Source organism: Bombus flavifrons, chromosome 6, assembly GCF_040668555.2.
Source record: "Bombus flavifrons isolate JBK064 chromosome 6, iyBomFlav1_principal, whole genome shotgun sequence".
NCBI classification, from domain to species: domain Eukaryota; kingdom Metazoa; phylum Arthropoda; class Insecta; order Hymenoptera; family Apidae; genus Bombus; species Bombus flavifrons.
This window is the reverse complement of record NC_138447.1, coordinates 1,376,605-1,399,547: the sequence shown is the minus strand read 5'-3', so window position 1 is coordinate 1,399,547 and position 22,943 is coordinate 1,376,605. Positions and strand designations below refer to the sequence as shown.

General features: G+C 37.5%; 1 protein-coding gene across 4 annotated transcripts in view; it reads left to right on the top strand.

The window, feature by feature from the left end:
• The window catches only part of LOC138180537 (thyroid receptor-interacting protein 11), a 45,319-nt gene that overhangs the window by 6,161 nt on the left and 16,215 nt on the right, over positions 1 to 22,943 (top strand). Inside the window, exon 1 of one of the 4 annotated variants that reach the window (XM_069114488.1) lies at positions 6,053 to 6,291. The exons of 2 other annotated variants lie outside the window; for them this stretch is intronic. The gene's annotated coding sequence lies outside the window, so the exon portion shown is untranslated. Of the gene's footprint in view, positions 1 to 6,052; positions 6,292 to 9,680; positions 10,035 to 22,943 lie in introns of those variants that run through there. One more of the 4 variants, XM_069114489.1, reaches the window with a different exon arrangement.

Below are 22,943 nucleotides of genomic sequence, written 5' to 3'. Positions count from 1 at the left end.
ACAATGAACGTATCGTAAAGAATCAGTTGCACGATCGACGAAGCACGTACCCTGCTTCGACTCGTAACTTTTACCCTGTTAACATTCGAAAGACGATAACTCATTGTTAGGTCATCGCAATAATAATCCGCGATCGAGTGTCATTAAATTGCTTGCCACGGTGCGTTATTAAGTTTCGAAAGTGACGCAAGCGTTTAGACGCGAATGTAACGCGCCGTTGTGCAACCTGAATGAAGAGCAGCACCCATTTGCTACCGTTTCCCGCCCAATTCGAGATTATTTTTTCCGTGTGCCATTTTCGCCATAATAATTCAAACGATTGAAAAGTGAGAAGATTGCAGTTTGGTACACGAACGTGGAAAGGTTTACGAAAGCTAGCGTTTTTATTTTGTTGTCCAAGGGAGACTCTGTTCGTACCGAAAGTATTATTCCCATTGCTTAAGCTATTAAGGATTAAATATTTCTTAAAAGAAATAACGATAAAGAAATATCGAACAAATTTTTGCAATTCCTTTTCATAACCGCAGTGTTAAAAGACTATATTCAATTATGCAAATTGATTGACAGAGAGTTGCAAATAAATGGCTTAATGAGTCAGTAGGGTATTTTCCGTGAATCTGATGCAATTAAGAAGCAATTTGACATTGTTTAATATATGGCTAAATTATATAGTATATAAATATTTAAAAAGACTATCGAGGCCCAGAATTTCCGCATTTTCAACTAATGGTCGATTTGTATGTTTTTATTAACTAATGTAGGGATAACTTAGTCCGTTTAACTGCTCTTTGATGTAAAATTATTTCAAAAAACAATTTCACGTCTGCCATCGCAAAAACTGCAGTCCTCAATTACAGTTTCTTAGCATAATAGATATTCCGTTCCTATGTTTAATTGGCTAAACCACTTTTTATGCTAGATTATTTTCTTATAACCAGTAGCTCGTAAAATTATATATAACTTGAATGTTTTATACAAATGAACGAAAATACATAGTATAAAGGTAAAAAATACATGTATCTAATTTTTATCTTAAGCGTGCTACATCGTTTTATTGAAAGAAATATTTACTCTTGTCCAAGGAAACGAAATAATTACGCGTTAAGACGTGCATATACATTTTAGGACAAAACAAATTGAACGAGTGGCTCTTTAAGTTTAATTAATTGTCAGAGTAGGTAGTTTATTAAATTCGTATTAACTAGAAAGATACATTGTTCGGATTATCCGAGAGGACAAATTATTCCGTACTAAAACAGTTACGTAACTTCGCCAATCAAGAAAGCAATTTCAAAATTAAACATGAGACGATCTAATCTTCTTTCTCGCTAATAACTGATACCATTAAAAATGATAGAAAACAAAATAGAAAATGAAAGAAGGATAAAAAAATTATTGAGTGTTTATCGAAGTTGGCAGTATCAAGATATAAAGAATGAAAAATATCGTAGAAGGAGATGGCTGAAAAAGCCACTTCGATATTGCACTGTTTCAGTACCACGGCAAGAACGTTCGCTAGGAATGCGAGATAAGCTCGATAACCATAGCCTCGCACTTTATTTCATATCTTGGACCAACAAAGGATTGGTCTTAAACCTCTCTCTGTTCATCCTCATCATCGTCGTGAGCACTGTTCAAAAAGAAATGTTTCATTCTGTTCGACATTTTTCTTATTGTCGTACCATTTCAAATTCGTGCCTAGCGGTTAGTCGAATTAAAATTAGTCGTTCTACATGATCGCGATGGGGTCGGGCACGTGTGGCTTCAACGCGACCGATCACAAGACATTGTGCCACTCACGAGCACCGGATGTAGCCGGTGACCTCCGCCACTTCGACTTTTAATAACTAATCAGATGCTGAAGCATCGTGCTGTTTCCATCAGAGCTACCGCGTAAGAACTTGCGATTAAGCAAGATAAAATTCGTCGCAATGAGTCATTCCTCGCCGACAATGGTTCGCGACACATAAGTGGTCGACGCATCATTTTTAATCGTCGCGGTTAATGCATCGTAAATTACTTAATGCTAAGTTTATTTATAGTATGATACGAATTGTGCCCGTTTTTTATGTATGCTGAAGGAATTAAAAACGTGACCCTGTATCCGTATAAGTATGTGCAGGTGAAACGTGTTACGCGCAGATACGGCCTCTCGAAAATGAATATAATGCTGCGTTGATAGTTATTAATACAACTATCTGCTTAATTTGTTAACTGTGAGACACTTTATCGTAGTCGCGTTCGTACTGGCTAAATACATATTAACTTAATAAGAGCACGTTAATTGCCGTTCCATAATGCCATTTGAACTTGCATTTAGCACTTATGTGTTTTCAAACGTAGTTCGATAAATGACCGACCTCGTTCTATAACATCTTTATGAAATAGAAATAAGCGTTATCGAATTAGTTGTTGGAAAAGGCACGATTAGTTTTGCTGCGTATGTGTTTCGATAAAAAACGTGTAGATTTGATGGGAGAAAGTTCCTGTGATATTTAAAACATCGTAAAATGATTGATTCTGAAAAAATACTAAACTTCGATACACGAAGTTAAATAACCTTGCACAAAACTGATTGGAAACTTGAAAAAGCGAATCGAAAAACTTTGATCTATCTCGCTTTTCTCTTAATTAATTCGAATGAGTTAAACGTTTTATCTTTTGACGAAAAAAAGGAAACGCATCGATCCGATGTAACCAGCGTGTGCCAACGTTAATGGTTCGTTTTCGTTGATAACGCAACAGAGCATGATAGGCTGAATAACGGGGGTGCTTAGTCTCCGGGGGTGATAGTGTCTATGACTACCCTCCAGGAATGGCTATAAATGTAGGTCGAGCGAGCTTTCACTTCGCTTACGTGTCTATCGCTACTCTGTTCGTCTAATTAAGAATTTCGCCAAAAGGTCAGTAGAACAAACCCTTAAATGTTATTTTTATTCGTTAATATTAGAACCACCGCCCCACGCTATCTCTTTGAACGCCACTTTAGTTGATAGCTTTTAATAATACGACTGCCATGAAATTTCACTCGAGAACAAAGTACTATTTACGAAACAGTATCGCTTCCTTTATTCTTTTATTCGAATAGCCGGTAGTACACGATTGAAAATTTCAATGAATCAAACAAAATGGATTAAGTTCGCTTTAATAGAGGCTGCAAGCGTTTGCGAGGATATCGACTATCGGCATTCTGTCGATAAAATTCGAAGAAAATCTGATAAAGTATGTTACGAAACATTTGCTGTAATTTTACCGAGATAGTGAAAAATAAACTGTTAACTAAATCCATATGAAATTGTACGATAGGTCTAACGAACTAATAACTATGCTCAAGTAAACATGTTCTCCACCATTCTTGGAACCAAATTTCAACATATTTTACAACATATATGGATCTGTATATGGAATTAACATTTCAATAGCTTCAAAGCGATCTATTCATTAGATATAGCTTTTGTTATCACCAACCTCCTCTTCATTTTGAAATACGATGATATCAATCGCTGTTCTCAAAGTTATCAAAAAATCTTAAGACGTTTTTTAATGACAACCGTGGACAAACGTGGACAAACATGGACAAACGTGGACAAACATGGACAAACGTGGACAAACGTGGACAAACGTGGACAAACGTGTTGTATCATGAATGACGTACCAGGTTAGTTTCCAGTCGGCGAAACAGTACTCTTTCGGTGAAAAAGGAAATTCCTCGTAGGTGGGCTCGTACCCACAAAAAACGACGCTGACTGTGATACCAGTGGGGGAAGAAGCTGAAGAGGGCAATCCCGCGATTATCATAATGTCACCGGTAATGTACCTTTCCCACTCTGGTTTCCTTCAGCTGCGCCCGCAGCACCCGTTCACATGGGGGCCGATAAAAATGTCCTGTCGTTAACAGTGACGCGTTATACATTCGTACACGAACATATCCCAACGGAAAAGGTGGTAGCCTGGCCTAATTACATTATTCATGATTACGTCTGCGGTATTCTTTCGTCTGAACGACACATTTTGCCCGACAGAGAAAACTTTTTTTTAAATGAATCTTTATACGCTCTGGAAAGTGCGGATTCGCGACGTGAAAACATTCCGTTACTTTTAGCTATGTACGGTTTATAAGATTTTTACCTTTCAACTGGTTACTTCTTTCGCTTCTTTCATTGCAAAGGGATAATGTTAACAAATCGAAGCAATATTCATAGGCATATCATAAACCGTAAAAAATTTAAATGTTTGGTTTGCAACGCGTTGTCTAAAGTGAAGGTAGTACAAGATTCGGTACGGTTTCTTTTTCCACGTTATACATTTTTTCTAGTGAGTGTAACGATTTATGGTGAATACATAGAATGCAGAAGTTTCATTCAAAATGGTAATAGTGTATATTCATTGTGAAGTTCATCTCGTGGAAGGACATCTTCGTGCAATTTGTTCGTTTAGGAAGATTGTATCCTCGTCTGGACGTCTTGTACCTTGTAACGCAGACTACATTTATCACAAGGTATGATTTGTATCATCGTATTTTTATGCAATTTCTTCGGTCTGATTACTTTAGAATTTTGTTTATAAATATTTATATTACTCAAAAACAGATTAAAGCGGATTAATATCTTGCTGAAATTAACCCTCGTTTATTAATTTTTTACTTACTAGTTGAAGGAACTTCTGTCTAAAAATTTATCCGACAAAAAACTTAACATCGATCGAAATGAAAAAACAAACTTTCTAGAAACCTAGGTAACTTAATTAGCTCTCAACATGTTCATTATCCCCGACCTCTACTTCTGGAGCTAAAGCTCGCATTCATTTTCCACGAGTACTTATACCATAAAGCTAGATATTTTTCTACTTTTTCTTTCCATTTCAGCTATTTAGCAATTTCATGTAATTCCGAAGTCTCTAAAACTTTAACCAACGCGATTCTACCTTTTTACTCAGCCATACTTTCTCTTGATGATCCAAAATATATGAAAACAGATATTGAAGTAAACTTTTGACTCAAAGTTTGAATATTCTCACACGGAAGAGATGCACGCGGTAACCGAGCAACATTAGGAAGTAGCATATCGTGTCTTGTCTCCAAGGCCCAAGGATCGTCATTGTGGTACACAAAGAGACTCGTGTACGATCATTTGCGTGCAAACGTGACAGTGTCTACGACACGCAGTATGCGTGCAACGATCGTCCATCGCTCGGATGCACTTGCGTTTGTCATCGGAAAGCGAAATAATGGAATTGCATCGAGCATGGCATACGCACGTGCAAACCGAATATATTGTTGTACAGATGCACCAACCAACGCATCGTATTAGACAAAATGATAACAATTTTAAAATGACGATTATTCATAGATCAATCACTTTGGTATTTTCTTTATTTAGGTTATCGTTGATTAACGAACTCTAGGGCTCGCGTCCGAGACTGCTTCTGTCCACGTCTTCCGCTCATGGCTAATATTAGGCTGGAAACTGTTAAAATAGAGTCGATAAAGCGATATAGATTTCTCGGAAAAATGGTCTATATTGACCCATCAGACACCTGCAAGATCATCAAACTAAACATTGCATTGTCCATAGCCGCGCTGTTAAAAGCGGGTCCAGAAACCAACTGACCACAAAATGACAGTTACATTTTCGTTCAGTGCCCTATCTGATCCGACATATTCGTCTTGTAAAAGGTAAAGTCACTGGGACATAAGCTTACGTAGCGTCAAAGTTTGGCTAGCGGCACACGTGGCCGCCGCGCCACGCCGGTGTAACTGTGCATTTTCTACCTGCATTTCTTTCTGTTTCTGTTCTCGGAGGTAATGCGCTTTTCGTTTACACAGGCCCGACTCTACTTGGTTCGGGTGTATGCTCGCACGCGCACACCGGATCTACAATCTACACCTATGTATGTAGCTGTAAAAACACCGTATGTACATACGTATCTTTGATATCTGCGTTCGCGGTTATGGCGCGAGCGTTTGTGTGTCAGTAGTAGAACGTGGCCTCTTGGTGCGTGTGCCCTCTCCATAGGGAGGGTTGCTAGGTGGTAGGAGGTGGAGTAGTCGCGAACGCACAGTCGCTTCTCGACGATCGGACCGTAAACGTGGCGTTGCTGTCCAGCACGTGACGAACGTGCTCTTCCTTGGCCGCGAGCGAACTCCTCCGTGCCGCAACCACGCATCTACGCATCTTTTTCCCCCCTGACCTTCCATCCCTGGGAATTCTTGTGGTGTTTCACTCGAAGGCAAACGTAAGGAGGTGGCTACGTTTGGTGATTCTCATTGGCAGATGAGCACGACTCATACAAGTAAGAGGATATGTCTTCTTTATTTGATACTTTTTAAACAGACGTTAAGTAGGGTTCGATAGCTACCATTAACTTTCAGCTTCGATGGATTTTGTTAGTTTCAAATGCTATAAATATATACTCGAATTGAAATTCTAGATAAAACAGGTTGGAAAGATAGTGGATAGAAAAAGTTTTAAGTCGTGACGTATCTATTTGATGGAGGACTTGTCAGTTATGCGTGGATTTAGAGCATAAACGTATGTTTGTATCGAGTGTACGTGCACGCTCGCTCGTAATAGAGGTATCCGATAAGTGATATTTAGCTGGAGCCGATTAAGAGAACGAATCGAAACACACCGTGACAGGATTACCGTATCGGGCAGCCGCTGCTAATATTTGTCACGATTCCCGATAAGAATCGCGTTACAATGTTACATATCGTTGATTCCTCGATACGTTTAACTAGCTGTAAAACGAATGCAAGAGACACACGAGACACAGAGACATTGCGAACTTGCAGTATATTACGTTTCCTCGTACTGTGTCTCAAAGAGAGCGTTCATGCTCGATCGTAATGACGCGGTGCTCCTTCAAACCTGCACCCGAACGATATTTAAACCCAATCGAGACGTACTATATGTTAATAATCATTCTTCACGATCGAATTACCTCATAATAAAGATTAATTGCACGAGAGACCTGGATGGCGCAGAGGGTGCGCAACAAGTTTCCAACCGGGCACAGTTTAACTTCGCCTATTCTAGATTGGAAAACATCCTCCATTAGAATCGTCGGGTAATTACCAACTTTTCTGCTTCTAAAACTATTTATCGAGACATCTAATTCGTTCCAAGTCTTTCACGACTCGTTCCGAGTTTTTAATCAAATTGTATGATATTTCTTTGCGACTTATGTTTAGAAGCAAAAAGACCTCTCGCAAAGCATCCTTCTCGATAATCAGACGAAAGGATAGGCAACCGATATGTTACTTACACGAATGAAAATCATGTTCGTACATAGTGATATTTTCCATAGAGTTTACCGTTTCTCCGTGTCTTAAAATGGCTATTGCAACCGACTCGCGGCCCATTTGTCGACGATGATATTCAGTACGGCGTAACAAACCGCTCGAAACGTTGCGAACATTATGAACAGGATTAACACTCGCTATGCAAATAACCCTATGAAATGATTTTCCACAAACGTGTTTCGAAACGCGAACGCTGCTGCACCCGGTAAACACAGAGATTTCCGGCGTTGAATCGCGCAACTGCGTCATTGGTTCATATTTTGAGAACGTGGATCGATTGTTAGGATATCGATGGTCATATAGTTTCGTTTTTAGGACGGGTTATCGACTGAACGGCTATGACTTAGGCGATATTTTGGGAAAGCAAGTGTAGAAGAATTAATACAACGGAGTGGCAAAAATATAGTACTGAATTAAATATTATCGTTTTCAATTTTCTTCGTTTAGGTTTGTACGAAACAAACAGTTCTCCTAAATTATCATCTTCCAAAAACCATACATCAAGAGAAGTCAATTTTTTATACAAACACCTTAATCACGAGATATTTCGTGTAATTACCAAGTCTTTAAATAAACTATTATATTAACATACATCCTATAGAATAGAATTACTACCAGTATTTTCAACTGTCAATATTATCTTTCTGAAGAACTTTTTATCTAATATCAACTTTTTAACTTTTAAATAAAAAAATATTAGGTTTAGTTTTACCTCGAACGACTAAAAATGAAACGCGAACGGTGAAACGCGAGCACGCTATCGGTAGATAATAGACGAAGGACGAACTTACCTATGATTACTTAACGAACGGAACGATTAGCCGTATACACGTTCGTTACCGTCATCTTTGTTGTAAAAGTCAGTGTGTAGGCTATCGCGTGATAAAATTTGCAGTGCACGCTTATTTGAGTGCCATAGTGATTATGTGCACCAATACCGCGATGTTTTCCGTTTTCAACGTACTCTTTTTTCTAATCGTTGACGTTTCGAATGAATTGTAGTCGTTTAAAATCCATTTAAAAATACGCATCCTTCACTAACGATGATTAATAGCGAAGATTAAAAATTTCGTCGACCTAAAATGAATTTACAAAACAAGTTTCAGTGATTCGAAACTCGTCTAGATGTATAGATTCTTGATTGACGATAATTAACACCATGGAAAACAGAACGTGGCACGAGAATGATATACATAGTATTTTTTCTGCTCGGTGCCATTACGTCGCCACGCTTCTAAAACTGTGACTAAGATTGCGTATCTTACAATTGATAGATTAACGTACAGCCTAATTTATCGAAGTTCTATACAGACGCGACGTTATTTCGATCGCGCCGATACAGCTGGCTTTTTTATCGCATAGAACTTATAACGTTTTCATTATCGCACGATGCAAAACGTACGGAGAATTAATACTCGCTTGTATAATATTCACGTAAGCGAAACCGATATTCAAATGTTCGCTTAACATTTCCCTATTAAAACAAGAAAGAAAAAAGCAATTGGAATAGTCTTAAACTTCGAGTGAACCGAACAAAATGTGTCATTTATGAAGTACGTAAGTTGTATGGAACGTACGTACATTACTTGCAATTAATTAAGTCGATCCTTGTACTTTAACCTTAGAGACAGTAGTTCAGAATCCTTTGTAATGTTCAGTTGCACCTGTGTTAGTCCGTAGCTTATCTATTTTTTGCATGTCACGTTTCCAACATGTTACATTGATAAGTGATAAGACATTCTTAAAAAATCAATTCGTTGCTGAAACTAAGCGAATTTGGGCCTTTTAACTATTCTCCTAAGTACATTCTTTATTTTCATTTGAGTTCTAAGTTTACTTAAGAAAGTTCTGAAACGTCGCTAAAATTTCATACGATTTCTATACGAACGCAATCGAGATAGCATATTATCGCGAAGGATCTTGTCGATTGGAAATATCTTTCAAGTTAACAAGTATTTTTCTAAATAACCAGACGAACCTCGCACCTGAATGAAAAGGAAAAGTTATTCACAACCGCGTGCCATGAAAATAAAAATGCCGGTAAAGATGCAAGCGTCACCAAGGCCTGCGTTCACCGATCGAGTTGCGCAATACGAGTCTTCAGAATTACAGTATTCATTTTTTTGTTACGTTCGAACGATAGGAAAAACGCCACGTTACATGAATTTATTTTGTTAAAAGCTACCAACAGAACCAGGTAAATGAATTTTCCGTGTTGATAGATTTTCGACGGAAAATTTGTATCGGTAATCTCACAGAGAGCCAAATAGAAAATTTACAGTAGCGCTATAAAAGCACAGGAATCGAAGGTAACAACGAAAATATAAAACAAGATTAATAAAGGCGTTTAGAAATTAAAATTTCACGTCACTGTCAAACTCACTATTTGAAATATTTTCCATCAAGAAACGAACGGAAACAAGCAGCAAATATCGATTGTTTTCGAGTAAAAAGTAAGTATCGAACGACTACTTGGAAAAAAATGAAAAGCAAAAATATCCGTGAAGGTGCAAGAGTAATCAAGGTCCCCGTCCAGCGATCCAGTTGCGCAATAAAACAGTCACGTGATTGTCGTACTGTGCTCCGCAGTTGCAAGAGTCACGTCAACGTAACAAGACGATCCGAGATCCGCAGATTTGGAGTAACGATAGATGTGCGCAGAAAATTCAGTGTAATATTTTCCGTTCATTAATTCAAGAGACCACGATGCAGGGACGTGTTTCGACTTTACGTAAGTAACCGTTGACAGTCGTGTCCAAAGTTCAGACGATAATGAAAAAGGGGAAACGCGACAGTTTGAGGAACAGTCGAGAAATTTCTGTCGCGTCAAATTGTTTTGAGCCGTTGTCGAAGATTTTTATAAGTAAGATGTTCGATCATACGAACAACGATAAAAATACTAGAATATTACCAACATCAACACGTGCATCGGCGTTACATTTTAAAAATTTTACATTCTTCCGATGTGTTAAATATTTTCATACTGAAGCAACAGAAAGAAATATACACAGGAATATACCGCGGATCTTTGAAATTAAATCTTGGCCTTCCATCCTAATAAATGCAAACCAGTTTGCATAATTTCTCGAATAGATATTCAGCAATCTATCATATTGCTTATGAACATTCACGAGGTTTTTGACTTCTACCGATTAGTTGCAGGCATCTTTAGAGATATTCTAGAGAAGGATCCGGCTAGCTTGTAATATATGGTGAAAGGTATATACAATGTACATACTTGTTTCAGAAATTTGGCTCCAGATTTAAACTTCCAAAATATATTCTCTAAGTTAATGAAAGGAAAAGAAAGAAACTCAATACCAATGTCTTTAATTTTAATTTCAATTTAAATTTAATTTGCAACAATACGACCGTGCACACCGCACAGAAATTTCTAACTTTCCAAATCCTTCGTGTCGAGTCATTGATCCAAGGAAAATCATCATCTTCGGCCGACTAATCTGTACGGGAGAATGTTCAAATAACAGTTTCATTCAGAACGAAGTAGAGCGCGGCGAGCTTTTAGAAAACACGTTAGATCGTGCATTCCGGCGGGAGGAAATTATTAAGACAAATAAATTCGTTAAGTATATCCGGGTAAAAATTTTCACCGAGATATATGTGGCACATCCAGAAGGAGAGGAAACGTACACGAACACACAGGCGAAACGTATTCTAGTGGTTTCGATGATCGTCGAACACCAGAGCTCAGAGCGTAGGGGAGAAACTTAGGCGTGAATTGAAACACACGACGCGCGGAATGCTGTAAACTCGAGTAAATTAACACCGACATATTTTCACTTAACGAAAGGAAAGGAAAAAATATAAAAAAAAAGAGAAGAAGAGAAAACTTAGAAGAAGAAAAAAGGTAGACTAGCAAAATTTACGGCGTTATTTGTTTCGAGTCACTGACAACTGTTTCGTCACGCATGAACCTCGACGTCAACCAGCTAAATGAGAAGTGCCAGAAGAAATGATTTTTCAACTGTTTTTATAACTGAAGATAGCGCTAATGCGACATTATGTACATGTAATCTCGGGCTGGAATCAAAGTCGTTGTAGAATTCGGGGGAAGTAATGTAATATGCGGTGGAAGGCAAGTAATTAAAAGGTAAATTCGATGATAAATGTAGTTCATCTCTTCTGGCTGTAATTTTTTATTTGCAGAAATTAACGGGAACTATGATTATTATACAACTCACTGTCAAGGAATTTTATTACGATATCTATACCCCTCATATGTAAAAAGATCATGACAATCCATGGAACTCGTAAAATACCAAACAAATCTTTCGTTTCTTTTTCTCTACTACTACATCCTTTCTGTAGTTTATAAAATCTAGCTCCAAAATATTAAACATCTTATTACATGAAACTTTCTTTTATCGAGCAACGCATATGCCTACTTCAAATAGAAATAACAAAGAAAATCTCGACTCTTTTGAAGAACCTTACACTCGACATTTATCGCTATAATTGGCTTTGTTCTTTGTTATCGTCCAACGTTAACAACGCCAACGTTATTAACAATAATCCATTTCAACCAAATTTTTCTAAGACGGTGCGGTGCGTCGATCGAGCAGCGCGTTTCACTGATCCTGGGGTATAAGAAATTACAGTCGATCGTCTATTAACAACTGATTAATTGGATAGGCCGATGGAAAATGGAGTTCACTGGAAATTGCGAAGGATCTCGGCACGATGGAGCAACGAGACGTCGCAGCAATTATTTGAGATTTCCGGGGCGCGTTTAAAGCTATCCGCGCAACGATCCTCTCTGGAACCGATTTGAATCAAGTCGAATCGAGTCATTCAATCGGCTTGACTACACTGAAAACTTTCGTTTTCACGAGAAACGGACCGATGTCGATAGTGGCACGAAGAAACATCGCAGTCGGAGTCGGAGCGATCGCGAGTTAAATCGAGCCAGCCCGGGGGGACGTTACAATTTCACGGTAGCGGAACAGAGAATGAGATTACCCACGTACCGCGAACCGCAAATGTGGCTTCTCCCGATCTCTGTGCTCGCGTACGCTCACATTTTTAAACTCGACGCGACGCCATGTGTAATGCGCGGTCTGATCTGCTCATGGATGACCAAAGATCGATAGGTGATCGTGTATAATTGATACCAGAAAACAGTAAACCCGTGTATTTGATTTTTATCCGACATCCTCTGCGAAACGTTACTCTAAACTATAATAGAATTACCTGGTATATTTTAGGCCATTAATTAATATTTAAAGAGAACAACAAAATACGCTTTCGATTAATGAAAAAGCAATTTATCAAAATTACACTATCGTAGACGAAAATGTACTCTGGAAACAAGACTTTTGCAAAACATTTGATTCGATAATTTTTAGTTATAAGATTACGGTTTGAGAAAAAAATGTATAGCAACCAGTTTAACGCGTGTATTATATTAATTGATAATTTTCTATCGATTTGTTAAAACGAGTAAGTGGCTGTAAATAATAGTTTTCATGCCACTTTGTACTAACTGGCTCGTTGCAAACCGATTATACACAACAATCGTAAATATCAGTAACATTAATAACGCTGGTCATAGTTCACCGTTCGTTGAATCAATCTCGTGCGACCGATACAACTTTGACAATCATTTTAAACTATAACAAGTACGGGCTTTGAAGTGTCGCGAATTACCAGCATCGCGTAGGGGGACACCGAGATTGAGTTGCGGGTAAGTTGGCAAAGTTGTCCCGACAAATTTGTCGCTACACATTTGCACAGGAAGGCAGTAATTCATTATTATGTTACTGTGTTGACATGCAATTAACCACGATTAGCAATTGGTTAAAATGTAATTAGATTTGCTTTGGAGTCGCATCAAACGCATTGTTTCTTTCCAAAGTGTCAGCTGCAATATCTTGTCCCGATTCGGCGCGTAATCGTTCGAAATTAATACGCTAATTTTGTTTCGCAATGTGTTATAAAGAATTTGTCCTGCTTATTCGTGTTTGCACGAGTAAAGTTTTATGATTGAGTTCTGCTTTAACCCTTTGATCATCTTCTATCATAATCATGTTTCATTTTTATGAAAGCATTTCGTAATTCAAAAAGAATATATAAGAACAAATTCTAGGAAAGTCTTCTTCGAAATTAGAAAATTCCTCTAAAATCTCTAAAAATTAAAAAGTTCCTTTAACGTAATTATTACACATTAGAAGCACTCCGAAACCTACGGTAGACGTTGAAAATTACAAACTTCAAATCCTTGATAAACGATGGAAATAATAGCAAATTTTGATTTCGTTACGTTAGCTAAAGTCTCGCTTTCCTATATCGTGAATAATAAAGGACAAACATAGTTTCTTCTATTTTAAACGAGAGAAATAAAACATTCAGAGGTATGGATGGTTTCTAGCAATGAAACATGTTTGAGCTGTTCAAAGAACACGAACGTCTGACGTCCTTAAATATGTCAATTCTTTCTTTCATTCCTCTTCCTCTCTTTTTTTCATTTTTTGCATAATACCAACACTTTTCATCGTTTACTATTATCGCTATTATTCTACTATTTTATGCACTCTTGCCTTAATGAATAAATGATGCTCCTCAAGGCTCATTCCTAAATATATCTAAAGGTTTCCTAGATAACGATTATCGCTTGCGACTGAATTTTTATTGTCGAATGGTTTAGATAGCGATATATCGCGGATCACAAATAAATATATATGCAAAAAATTTATTAACTGTTATTTACGACTCATGCAGTTGCCCTCATTAACAGAAAATAATGTCCCGACCTGACATTTCTTCGTTAACACCGCGAACGATAGTTTGCGTGCACGAACTCAGAGAGACTTGTGTTTGCCGACGCAAATTCTTGAAAGTTTGTAAAATTTCCTAATTACGGCTGGAAAACTTTGCGACATGATAATCTAGTTACGAAGGAAGGAAAGCTGTCAAAGGGAACTCGGAAAAATCGTCCTCTCTTGTAAGTATTTCACGAAATCTTCCAAAAGCTGCAACAATGCTTTTAGGAAAATTTTATCAAATGTTCGCTAAGAACTACTACAAGTTTCATGGTTTCCGAGTTGCGACATAAGATTGGAAGTATTTAATAAGCCATTAAAAAGTCACGTAGACCTACATACATGTGTATATCACCAAGAAACGTCAACTGATACGTAACAGTGAACGATCATTTTATGAAACACTGCCATTTACATTACTAACGCAGGATGTACATAACGTAAGACTGATCAAGAAATAACTAAGAAAACATAGTATACAACAACATAGTGTAATTTATTAGTGATTCTAACTATCACTGTCATTAACACTGATATTAGCACACTTTTCCTAATATCACCTTGTACCATTTACTCTCCCGTTTATAGGGAGACTGCGGAAAGTTTCTTTTTCTGGAACGGTGAGGTGTACCAAAGATCATGAACAGTCGATAAAACATTTGTCTGTCATGATATGACTATTGCATCAACGATATGCATTCAAATGAATTTTTTACGTGAAAAGTCTTATCGTGTAACTTTAAAGACGTAACTTATACATAGGAATAAAATAGATCAATTTCCTTTTAGAACAAGAAGATTAATATTCACACGAGACCTATTTATACTTTTAGAAGAAACGCTACTACTATGGAAATGCTGCCAAGGATGGCTGAAAGGCGTAATAGCTGTATCGAAAGAGATCGAATAGAAAGCAAATCGAATCGGACGATTCGTAGGAATCCTTTTTATCGTACGTCGACGATAAAATTGATGAAATTCACATTAATAGTACACATGAACGCCACGTTACACATCATACGTCGTTAAAGTATTTGGAACGTATCGGGTTCTTTTTCGAACAGTCGATGTTTTATCAGCTTGATGGAGTGAATAAGCGCTAACACGTTTCAAGTACCAGCCAGGTTGCCCTCTTTTTCACCAAAAGCCGTCCGTTACCTCTTATCGAGTCCGACCGAACGCCGCGCCCCGCCGGTGTGAATTTCCAACGCGTCCCGTTCATTGTTTAAGGTTTTACAAATTCCATGAACTGGATGCCAAGTTTCTCTAAGGTCTTTCACACATGCCAGTGTGTATTTTCGGTGCTATTATTTGCTCAAGAATTACAAAACGGGGAGAGACACTCGCTTCCCAGGAAGGAGAGGAAGAAACCTGCTTTCCGGTGAATCTCGACGACTCGTATAGGTGAGCTCGAGAACTCGACGAACTTCCAGCTTGCGTTGACTTTATTTCGGTTACGCGAAATCGCGCGACATATGAGATTTTTCCGTTCGCATTACGTGACGTGGAACACAATGGCACGTGTCGAATGAGTAATACACTTTCTGAAACAAAATCGTGCCTTTTTTCTTCTCTCTCTCCATTTCTCGATGCGTCACGCCGCGTCGGCTACATTCTGTTTGCAAACGCTCGAACCAGATACGTATTCGACGAAACGGAAGGGAGTGTTGAAATATTTGAAGATAAATGCAGGACTGTAGAGGATAATACAATGAATTGTTTCGTTGTTGGTGACACAGACATCGTTAGGAGTTTCAGGAACTTGCGAGCGAAAAAGATTGAAAAAAGGAATCTTTGTTCGAGAGTTAAACTTTAATAAACTGACATAAAATGTCAGCTACAAGCGCGTCTTCCAAATTCGTTCCCGCTTTTTCAATATTTTGAATCGCACGCGGAGCGTAGGCAACGCATTAATTAAAAAGTGGTCTGCGATGTTGCGGCTGACTGTGAACCCAATTCCCTTATCTTCGACTGGAACGCGCTGAATGCTAACTTCTCAGTATCTAACGCGAGACACGGTGTACCTTTTCCATCCTGCTCGGCAATATCGCGAGAAGGGAACGAAGACACCGGTGGACTTACTCGGAAAGAGCCGAAGAGGCAGTAGAAAACGAAGAACAGGAAAAAAAAACGCAGCGATGGGAACGACGAGTCCCGTCGCAAACACACTTGTCGCTTTGCTGACTAATCGCCGCTCGTCTCCTAACTCTGATCCTCTATTTCGTGATCGTGTGTCCTCAATGGGGAACATTCCCGCAACCGTTCGCGAAATTTAAGATCCAAATTTGCTAATGTCACGATAAAAGTGAGCGTCGGGTCTGATAAAGAATCTCGAAAACTGTGATAATATCTGGCAACACAAGTAGAATTCATGCCATCGACGGCATTTGACGGTAATTCGTTTCTTTTCCAGGATTTCAATCGGTGATCGATTTTCTACTAAAATAAAGAATTTTGAGAATGTTCTATGAAGTTCATTTTGTATTGGTTAAGCTTGAAACTGTTTCTAGACTGATGATGTTGACTTTCAACGAGTGTTTTATTTTATGCCGAAACACGTAAACTAACTTCAAAGAAGCTTTTGCCTGCGTTTAATAATAATATTTTGCAGGTAGATGCAACGTTTCGAAAGTCGGAAGTATTTGATCGAATATAAAATCGAATACAACGATGTATAATCACGAAGCCCACGCGACAGGGAGATGAAAAGAACGAAGCAATCGTTTTGAAATAAGTGTTTAAGAAGTTCGTGTTGGTGCAGCGAAAGGATTCAGAAATGAAGAGAGCGTAAAGATTCCTTTTTATGACTCGATTTATCGGAGACGATAGAACATTACAAAGATGACGTAACTTGGTGACCAACATTTATTATAATTATTCACTGACCCTTAAACCGCCATTATGGCGCTTGTGACCGCTCTGCCCTGTACACTGTGTCCAATTCTGCTTTTTTATGAGTACAGGCTTTTTTACAGACTCTAACGAAACATCCATTTTTATGTAGAATTGGAAAACAATATTACTAAATCTTTAATTCTTGAAACGGTACATTTATCATAATAGGACCGCAAACATTCAACTGATTTTTACTTAAGTATCTGTTTGCAGAAAGCATGATTAGGTAAGAATATTAGTGTTGTTAATAAATTTAAGTAGCAATATTAATGGTACTGATAGAATTGAATAATAGTATCGGTCTTTGACTATGTATGTCAAGGTACTTAGCCTTCGATATGTAAGACTAAAGGCTATTCATCGTCCAATAGTAAAGAAAATACAGAATTTTCAAAGTAATTTCTTTAAATCTATTTTCATCTGTATTTCCTACATCTAATTAAAATTCAGACACCCTATAGAAGTGAGGTGATTAGGTCGTGATAGGTACTGAAGAAACCCTCGAATATGTTTAACAATAAATATTTATTAACCATATATTGCATGTGTACACCGATGGGTAGAACTCGCGGTTACTATTATCGTTTCGCGATTCGCGGTTACAAATTCGACTACTGGTCGATGCGTTTTGATGCGCGAAATAAGTTAGGACGATGATTGCTCGATATGTCGAAAACTTGGATTGATAATTGACTCGGTCCGTTGCGACTGTAACGACTGTGTAGCGACTGACTTTCCGTCACGATAATGCTGCAAAGGAAAACTATGATGGGGTGTGTCTAAGGATGCGAGATCATCGGATTCGTTGAGGAAAGCCTTGGTTCGGAAAGTGAGGGAAATGAACGTCGTTGTTAATTGGCGAATTTTGTGTTAGTCGTTGGAAAAGGATGCTAACTGTCCTTGAGAGAAAGTTGCTAGCGGGAAACATCGTACATGAGAAAAAGCAGATTTCTCGTGTTTTCCCCTAGTAGGTAATGGACTAAGCAACTGTTCAGACAAAGGCTATTTGTTCCTTTGGAGGAGTTTAGCTAAATAAATCCTAAGATTTTTGGCGGGTCCTTAGGCTAGCTGAGAATATTCTGTAAGAATGTATCGACATCTGGCAATCATCTTGTCCGAAGAGTCGGGTCTTTGTGTAGCGAGCCACGGGACAGAAACCGTTGGAAAGTTTACTGTCGAGTGCCGCTACAGAAACATACGGTCTGTATGATGGCCACCATCGAACTACGTCGAGTATTGGAGATTAGGGCAGTACATGTTAAACTGAAATACTAACGACACAAACGTATGTAATTATGCCGGGCGCTATGTCTGTTTCATACCGTAACAAGGCTTGATAATTCGCGAAACGGTCGTACCACGACGTCCTCTTTATTTGTGAACTGCCGAAGATTTTTCGTCATAAATGATATACATATTTTAGCAATATTTCTTTCGATTGTATTCTTGGTTCCTTGCGTGTACACGTGATAAAGCAACGCTTATAACATTTTATGGTATTAAGAAATTCGAAGGTAGTGTTGCTTTACCATTGTAAAAATTATACAGTTCTTTCCTAGTTTTTTAAAGTTGCTAACCGACACTGGTAAAATTCGATCGCTGCCAATTTTATAAAAGTGAAGATTTTAGACTTCATACTTTTTGCACTGTTGATAGGAGGTAAATGTGGTAGCAGAATTCTTCCTAGTCACATTGTGCGCGTACACATGCCCGGACAGCATTTTAATTAAAGAGCTTAATGCAACATGATCGATCGTCTAAAGCAGAGCCATTTCAGTGATGCAGGTGTTTGCGCTATCCATTGTTTCGGTTGGTACAATACGTCTGCCCGCTATTACCTTTCAGTTTCGTAAATTATATCGCGTTATCGACGTGTGTTTTTCCATCCCTCGTTACACAATACAATTAACCTACATGCACAGTAACGAGCAGCAAATTTTATGGTATTTTGAACGAACATTAGTCGAAGATAATATTCATAATAAAATGTATCGGTGCATTGCGTTTAAAGAGCAATTAGTTACCGACTACTGACTAGCTGAAGTATCGTTCTACGATAAATATTCTTCCTGTAAATTATTTTTTCGCTTTTACGTTCCAGGCTGGCGCACGTTCATTGTGCTAATTCGTTCGGCATGCACACTAAGTATGAATAGTTTTTCGAGTAACAGGAAAGTAACAACCCGCATTGTGTGCCGTATAAATTCTCTTCATTTTGTAATCTGCTTTACGCTAGTCCTTTCAATTTCAGCGATTTCACGCTTTTTATCGAGTCTGCTGGCAATTCTTGTATTAATCCTCGTGCTATGTTGTCACTGTTCGAATCACTAAACATTATTCTACATCAGCAATTTTACATCAGCCTGCATTCTTTAACAATTATAATAACAACTTCATAAATGATATAATATATACCCAAACTTTCCATTCCTTTTATTTTTACGTTTCCCCGAAGTTGGAAAAGTTATTCGGAATTTTAAGCACCTATCCGCGTATTCCCCGAATTGCAACTTTGAAGATAATCCGACAAGTTTTGGCTATCAGTCTGCTTTCTTTTAGCCGTTTCATTCAGAAGATCATTTGATGTTGTCGAAAAGTGAAAATTAATTGTCTAGATGAATAACGATTAATGAACCGAGTTACAAAGTTTTTAATTTAATTTACTGGATTCGCGATCGTTCGAATCCAACCCAACCCGTGTATAGGCATACGCTTTTGTAGAAGAAAACGTTGTTTTTACTGTAAATTTACGCGTAAGACCAGCGGTAGATAGAAATGTCGCGAGCTGCACTCGAGACTGTGGTTAATATTTGCAGCGCGAACAATGCTCCCAGTGGCTGAATACTCCAACGTTCATTATTCCTGATACCTGGACTCAGTCCACTAGACTGACATATCTAGGTGGAGGGAACGGGGGAACCTTTGGTTACGCACTTCTTATCGTGACCTCCTTGCGTTGCTTGTCCGGCTGTTCTGATGGTAATTCCCTTTCTTTTCCATTTTCCCTTGTTTTTGTTCGATATAATTGCCAACCATGAGGTGTCCCGCTGTCTGACGTTGATTTCCGGGTCTCAATTTTGATAGTGAAATTGCTCATAACTTCATACCAATCTTGCAACACTCGAGTTTATTATTTCTTTTTAATTGTTATTTTGTTTTTTATTGTTATTGTGATAATTGTTATCAATTTTGTTTACTGCACTGTTTTTACTATGTATTTGGAATTATATCGTTTTATATTTATTTGTGGAAATAAAGTTATATAAGTTTTTAGAATTTTAGAATCAGTGAAACGTAATTATATCGACAAGTTGTTCATTGCACGAAGCCTATAATTTTCAACTAACCCATTTTCGACTAAAATAATCGAATTGATATTAACGTTCATCTAACTCGAATCCCGCGCGAGAGATAATTGCCTCTCCAATGGCAATCAATGAATGCCATTTCTAACCCCGACCTGCATTTTACTCCAATCACGCTAGGTAAGAAATAATCATTCGGTATTAATTGATTGCACAATTTAATTTTCAATTGGTTTCGTTTATAACTAGCAGATGCTAACGTGTAAGCATTTCGAAAAAATATTACGCGAGTGAAATGTGAAAATTTTAATATAAACGGCTAAATATTTCGATACAGCCACTGCCATGTTTACAATATCGTGTTTAATTTATTTTGCAATCGAAATTATTCGATACAAATATGAAACTCGTAAAAAGATAGAGAATTTTGATTCAAACAATACCTACCATATTTTCGCCAATTAACTTTTATACAGCGAATCAATTTATCATTTCAAATGGAACAATCGAAAAACATGAGAAGTGGAAAGGATGCATTGAATAAATTGGTGGGAGTACCTATTTTGAATTACTAAACGATGTAACAGTTCGAGAACAATTCGCAAAATCAAATTGTGTCCCTTGACAGTTCGTAATTTTTATTGATAAATCCGATGACGAATATTTCGTGACGTAGGAGAGCTAGTATAAATCGGAAGCAAAACGGATCATTTGCTGGATAGACTGAAAGGAAAAGCGGGGAAGAAGAACGAGGTATACAATTAACGAAATCTCGTGTTCCAGAGTTGGTATTGATTTACGTGAGATGAAACGAAATGTGTATGTAAACGGGCAATCGTTGCGCCGTGCCACACAGTTACGCGTAGCTTGTACATATTTTGCATAATTGCATCCATGTTACAAAATGCGTTGATTATTTGATCCTCGCACGAGAGACGCAGTTAATAATTATATCTGATTATAAATGATAGGTATTATTAAAACCATTAGTAATTAAAAGTAAACTTTTTGTTCTTCTATACATACCACCTTGAATTTTGCGTCTTTAATTTATAAAAATTTCGAGAATTATTAGAACTTCGACAAAATGTGGCTGCAGTATTGTCGCCAAAAGACTCTGATCTTTTAAGTCTACGATCATATCCTGACACTTTTTCTTAACCATATCCTGATATTTTGCTTCATGAGTTTTCTCGAATGAATAAACGTGGCTACATATTCTTAATTTTTTTATTTCGTTTACTTTTTCTTGTTATAACATGTAAAATGATTCTTTATAACGACAAATGGTTTTATTTGCAATTTAATTATAAGAACTTGACAATATGCTTGACAATTGAATAACATCTCATTTAAGTTTCGTTTAACTTGTTAAACGTTGTTTAAGTCGCTATATGACAATGAAGATGCTTCATTACCAAGAGAAAACATAGTAAGTTTCTAGCTCACCATATTTCTCATAACTGTCGATTCTTGTCCTGACGTTTGATCGTTCGCTATCGAATAGAACTGGTGCAAAGAACTGCGCGATGAAGTACCCTGCAATTAAAACAAAGCACGTGAACACATACAAACGGTATGACGCAAGTTTTATTACAGTCTGTGTTGACATAGCTCGCGTTAGAATATCGAGTATAGCATCTGCGTGGTTTAAACGTAGCGGTTCAACCGCCTCCTGCGAGTTTTCCATTCCAAAACGTCGAAATAGAAACATCGGTTGAAGACATCTAATCGATTGCAATTAAACGTTATCTGGTCGTTGTTAGTCACGATTGTTTTTTGGTAACTATAGCATCATTCGAGTCCCATGGAATTTCACAATTTTACCGTATACATGAGTAAATAAGTACACGATTATGATTCTGGAACGACTTATTTGTTAAATGGAATATGCTTATTTCTTGTCTCGTGTAGATCCTATAAATCGAACAAATTGGTTAATTTAGAAGATTGAAATATTTTGTCTGATTGAAGTTAGTATAACGTACATTTCTATGAGTAAGTAATAGAGGTGCTTCCTTTCCCACGGTTACTATCAGTATCTGTAGCGTATAGTTCGCCACGTTACTTCGATAAGATGACATGGTTACACGTGAACCATTTAGAAGTAGGATGGTTCGAAGAAATTGTGTTCAAAACAGGCAGAACTGGTGTACCTTTTTTTTATCAAAATCAATTATTCTCTGTGACTTTTTTATTTTTTTACAATGTAATATGTCAAATGTTAATTAGAAATTAAATTTATTTAGACTTTTACAAAAAGAAATAAGTATTATTTGTAGAACAGATTATGTTGCACTTGTCCTTGTTACACGTCATTCACTTCAATATCTATTTAACGATACTCGTACAATTCATCACCATGTTTGAAGTCCTGTGACGTCATATATTTGTACAAGGCTATAATTACTGTTTAGAAGTACCCGAAGTACATCCACAATCCGTATAATAGAAGATTTCAGTCTTCATTTTAAGTATCATTATTCATAATCCTTCGATGGATGATTTTGCCTTCTCTTCCAAGTTTGCTTATAAGTAAATGATCGTACTTATCGTCACAATAAAAAAATATATATTTTTTAATGTTGTAATTAGACTTTATTCGTCGTGGCTGTGGTTTAATTCTAAACAACCAAAAATAGGCAAAAGTGGTTATCAATT